Source organism: Chionomys nivalis, chromosome 22, assembly GCF_950005125.1.
Source record: "Chionomys nivalis chromosome 22, mChiNiv1.1, whole genome shotgun sequence".
Lineage (NCBI taxonomy): Eukaryota > Metazoa > Chordata > Mammalia > Rodentia > Cricetidae > Chionomys > Chionomys nivalis.
The window spans coordinates 28,838,842-28,844,841 of record NC_080107.1 but is presented as its reverse complement, the minus strand read 5'-3'; positions in this window follow the sequence as shown (position 1 = coordinate 28,844,841).

Sequence of the window (6,000 nt, the reverse complement as noted above, 5' to 3'; positions counted from 1 at the left end):
GGGGAGACCATCTACTTCTATCCTTAGATTTAGCGAAGAACAAACAGCTGCACTGAACAAAAAGACTAGGCCCAGGGGGGAGCCGGCAAGGCCTGTCTGGCCAGACTGCTTGGCTTCCTGAGTATGAAGCAGCACCCCCCCCCCCCCAGTGAGAGGCTTACAGTCTACCATTAAATAAGGTAAACCAAAAAATTTCTTTATGGCCAGCTCTGAGGCAGAGGGGCAGGGAAACTTCCCTCGGTGTCTTTAAGTTTTATGGCTTGCCCGAGGAAACAATGTTGGAGTGGGTCTGACTTGTCTCACAGAGGAGGAATTACTGCTTTGTAGCTTGGTGTGAGAGAGAATGAGGAATAGAGACAGAGAGAAAGGAGGTTGTCTGGTTTTCATTTGTTTCAGTCCAAGGGGTCAATTTGATCCCAGCTGCTCCATTTTCTCAGAAGAAGAGATTTACCAGGGCCCATCTAATGAACTGCTTAATGGTTTGCTATAAATACCTTTGGATGAGTGTATTATATAATAAAATAAGGTGTTTAATCTCTTGAACATATCTTCTGAGACCTTCCAAATTCCCTGTGTTAATACTCGCCAATTCCATATTTACTTGTTAGATTATTTGATCAATTATTCTGCCTTTCGCTAGACTGAAAGCTTGACAAGATATGACATCAAATATGTTTTTATTTTATTTATTATTTTTTCAGGTGTATAGCATATGAATTTGATTTGATAATTAGGGAATGAACTTGTGATTTAAGAAAAGCTCACAGCTGTTCACACAGAATTTCAGCGAACTTTATTACTTCCATATTTGATTATTCTGCGTATTTTCATAGCATCCATCCTACCTACTGGTCAGAAAAAAATACTGCCAAAGGGACACTTTTGTGTTAGGTTGACAAAATTTAGCATTATGACAAAAGAGGAATGTCTTAACTACTGGGATCCTGGAAGCTGAACTCTAGAAACCTGTGACATTCAAGGAGTTTGCGAAGTAAGATATTTCTACCACACATAGATGGTTTTAGGAAGCAACATACTGCTAGAGAGATACAGGAACCCATTGAAACATTCCATCATCAGTCAGTGGAAGAAGGGAGAAAAACAGTTATGGTCAGATCCAGTGTGTGGTATTCGATACCTACTATTAAGCATCTACAGTAGATAACAGATTATCTGTTGAGTACTCTAATGACCACCAGAAAAACGTATAAACAAGTAAAAGGGTATTGGTTACTGTCATAATTAACCCGGGGGAAGAAAAGTATGGTCCTAGACTTGATGGACATAAGGGCATGGAGTTATTTGGTTTCAGCAGTTGGGATTGGGATGTATGTCTGGTAGAACTGAGCTCTCTAAAGTTCATCCATCCCCCTTCCACACTCTGAAACATCGAGTTAAGCATAATTGCCTTTACAAGAAGCCTATGGACAAGAAAGGTCCAACTGATTAGGTGAACCGCAACGTGAACAACAACTTCCAGATGTGACCTTAGCCTCCATATCTTGAAAGTTAAAGAAGAATGCTAGCAGATGCACATACAGATGGAGAAGGGTTAGCCCAGCCCAGGAAACCAAGCTTCTATAGCAGCTCCTCTCATATTGCCCTAGACTTTCCAACTGAGGACCTAACCAAGAAAGCTAAACATGCCTGCTGACCTAATAACCTTAGCGCTATCCTTCTAGTTATTCTCCTCCAGCTTCTCCATGCCAACGGCTTTTCATCAGAGCACACCCGAAGCCTACCCCACTATCCTCCAGTAAACCAGAAAGCTTTATTTTCATTTATTGCCAAACACAAATGATGGTAGCTGATATCCCTGTGCTAGCAAATACTGAATATGTAGCCGCTGTTCTTTTCCGGGTTCTCATCATCGATTTCCATAAAGTACTTATAAATGTTTCAGAGCCAGGACTGGGTGGTTTTAAGGCAGGTCTTCCAAAACAGGAACTGTCTGGAACAGGTAACTATGCCGGTTAGATTTTTTTTATTTGTTTGTTTTGTTTTGTTTGTCCACTTGATGTAAACAAGAATCCTCTGGGAAGAGGGAACCTCAATAGAGAAGATGCCTCCCTCGGATTGGACGGAAGACAAGTCCGTGGGGGCATTTCTTGATTCGTGCTTATTGTGGAGAGCCAAGCCCAGTGATGGGTAGTCCTGGGGTGTCTAAGAAAGCAAGCAGAACAAACTATGGAGAAGAAGCCAGTAAGAACACTCCTCCATGGACTTTGCTTCAGTTCTGGTCTCCAGGTTCCTGCCAGGACTTTCCTCCACAGTAGACTATAAGGTGCAAACTGAAATAAACTGTTTTAGCCCCCAGTTGTTTTTGGTCAAGGTTTTATGGCAACAGTAGAAGGCAAGCCGGAATGGTAGCTTATGACATTACTCTTAGATGAGAAATCACCACAAGATGAGAGCCTTGAAGCCTCCTTGAAACTAAGCAGTTTTACATCCAAGAGCCTGTTTTTGCAGAGCCAAAAGTTAGGCTCTTGGTTTCCATTACATTTAATGCAGTAGAGAAAAACACTGTTGAACCCAGGAGAGGTTAATACAAGGGCGTGGAATTGTGTGAGTTTCAGCTCTTGAGATTAGGATGGATTTAAGACGTTTGGTGATATTGAGCTCTCTAAAGTCCACAACCCCAGAAATATCAAGTTAAACACAATTACCTTCATAAGCTCTAAAAGAAACTATGGGAGAAAGGATAGCACCCAGGTGTAGCAAATTGTGGGACTGTCGAAGAGAAAAAGTTCATTTTGAGTCCATTTTGATTTTCCCCCCCCTTTTTTTTTATATTTTGGACAACCCAGATATCATAGATAATTGCTCAAAAGATGCTGCCATTGTCACACCGAAAAATGATTTCATGAATGAATACCATGTGGGTTTTAAAAACTTCTGTGCCCGTATTTAAAGTATTCACTTTCGCTCCTCTTTACGTCCTCTTGTTCCCGCCCATATCTGGTTGCATCCTTTCTTCTATCTGACTGGCCCCCCTTCCTAGTTCATGCCTTTTGTTTTGTGGCCCTGAGCTTAATTGGAGTTTCTGACGTTAGCAGAGATGAGGTGTTATCTATTGGAGTTCAGGCAACTTATGACTATCTCCTCTGGCGATAATAACTATCAATAGCACTTCAAGGAGAGGTAGGGCGTTATGAGTCTCTTCCTCGCCCAAGATGGAATGTTGATAGGCCTGATCTTGTGTATGTCACAAGAACACAACTTCCATGAGACCATGATCATAACAGTCATGTTATACCCAGCAGATGTCATTGCACAGTAGCCTGTTCCATCTTCTGGCTCTTACATTTTTTTTTAGCCTCATCCATTATACTTCTGGGATCTTCAAAGGGGTGATATAGATATCCCATTTAGGACCAAACAGTCAACAGTCACTGTTCTTAGCCCTTCAATCAGTCATGAGTCTCTACATTAGCTGCCCGCCACCAGCCAAGACCAAGAGCAGCTTTACTCTATCATCATAAACGTAAATAGAAGGCATTTTCATTGACCACATGTCACTTTAACAAAACAACGGTTGTAGTTATCCCATGCAGCCTATGCCTCCATATATGTGGTCCTTTGATCAGCTTTACATATCAGGTATGAACTCCTTCCTGTGGAGCAGGTTTCAATTCTGATCAGAAAGAAATTGGTGGCCCCCATAACAGTTATGCCACTATTGAATCAGCAAGCAAACTGCACCTGCAACATGCAGGGTGCTCAGCTGGGTAAGACGGGTGACTTTCCTCATAGCACCCTATACAGAACCTCCTGGCACTATGAATGCTTAACTAATATGATTTTAAAATTTATTTCATTTACATTTATGTGTTTGTGTCTGTGTGAGTGAATGCTACATATATTTAGGTGCCCACACAGTCCAGAACGAGTTATTGGGTGACCTGGAGTGAGTCAGAACAATTGGGAAGCCTTTGACAGGTGCTGGGAATTGAACTTGAGTCCTGTGGAAGAGAAGCAAGCACTCTTAATGTCTGAACCATCTTTCCAAGTCCATATGGAGGTCAGATGATAAATCATGGAGTTCATTCTCTCTCTTTATACTTCTGTGGGTTCTGGGCCTCTAGCTCAGGTCTTCAGGCTTGCCAGTAGGTACCTTCACTCACTGAATCATCTCACTGGCCCAGCTTCTGACTTATACCAATCACAGAGTGCTAAGCTTGCTATTCCTATAATTTATGTTGAAAATCATTTGCCATTTCTTGTTCCAACTGTCTTTTGGTGGTGGTTACGAGAAGCAGTATGCTGAGAAGGGGGACTGCGATGAAGAGCGTGATTGCTTTACGGTGTCACTATGGAAACAGAAAGGAGGAGTGAAGCTTTATATCTAAGTCCCAAAACCAACCTTCCTTGAGTTTTGAACCCACCTAACCAACTCCATACTGGTGATGCTGTCTTGGTACTCTATAACCAGCAGGGTTCCCCAGTCAATGATTTCAACAGCTAAGATCAATTGCTAGTCCAAGGTGCTCTGTCTATAGACTTACGCTGTTTTGTGTATCTATAGCAGACCACCTGAAACTAAGTAGAAAGAGCAGAAATTTATTTCTTTAGTTCTATGTGTTAGGATGTCCAAGAGGAAAGGGTTGGCATTTGGTGAGGGTCTTCATGCTGTGTCCTCCCATGCAAACATAGCAAAGGCAGAAAAGCTGGTAAAAGAACTATGAGTTGGGACAAGGTAACTCTTTTATAACAGACTCACTCTATGAGGGTAATGCATACTTTCTAAAGGTAGAGCCACTTTCTGAAGAATCCTGATTCTTTTTTTTATTATGTGTACAATATTCTGTCTGTGTGTATGCCTGCAGGCCAGAAGAGGGCACCAGACCTCATTGTAGATGGTTGTGAGCCATCATGTGGGAATTGAACTCAGGACCTTTGGAAGAGCAGGCAATGCTCTTAGCCATGGAGCCATCTCTCCAGCCCAAGAAGCCTGATTCTTAAGAACTAAGAATTAATTTTGTTACACTAGGAAGAGTGTTTTAATTGCACAGTCTGTATGAGGATGTATGATGTGAGATTCCCCTCTGTACACTGTGTTTACCATTAATGAATAAAGAAAACTGACTTGGCCTGATAGGGTAGAACTTAGCTAAGCAGGGAAAACTAAACTGAATGCTGGGAGGAAGAAGGCAGAGTCAGGGAGAAGTCATGTAGCCCCACCTAAGACAGACACCAGAACTTTACCCGGTAAACCACAGCCTTGTGGCAATACACAGATTACTAGAAATCAGTTAAATTAGAATATAAGACTTATCCAATAAGAAGCTAGAGCTAATGGGCCAAGCAGTGATTTAAATAATATAGTTTCTGTGTGATTGTTTCCAGGCTGAGCAACCAGGAACCAACAAGTTGCCCTCCTTACAAGAGGTACACAATTCAAACCACAGTACCTCCTTTGTCATCTGATCAAGGATATTTGTTCTGGTGGAATTATAGGCATCACTGATGGGAATCAAGGAAGAAGTTGATGGGATGATAGGAATCTAATGTCATGAAATCTGCACCATTTAACCTTCCTTGGTCTTGAGTAAAGGAGCGGAGGGGGGCGGGGAACAGCCATAAGGAATAATTCAACTAGTACTTGATTATCTCAGGTACAAAGAAAACTTGAGAAAACAAAGGTAGTAGTGTTTTCAGATTTTTCTGTAATTATTCTTGGCAATATCCTACTTAGCTTATGAGTTTCTGCTCACATTCTTCTATTTTTTTCCTCTTCCTCCCAAACATTTTTATGGTTGATGCTTGCTAGGAGACATGTATTTTTGTGAGGAATTACATGGAAAACATAGGTAAGCAGGAGTCTGTGTACTCCCGTTGGTTTTCTGTGGCTGTGATCACATATGGACTAAAAGCAATGTGGGGAGGAATGGGTTCATTTCAGCTTACAGTAGTCCGTGATGAAGGGCCGTCAGGGCAGGAACTCAAGGCCAGAATATGCAGGAATGCAATGGAGAGACCCTGGAAAAATGCTGCATCCTG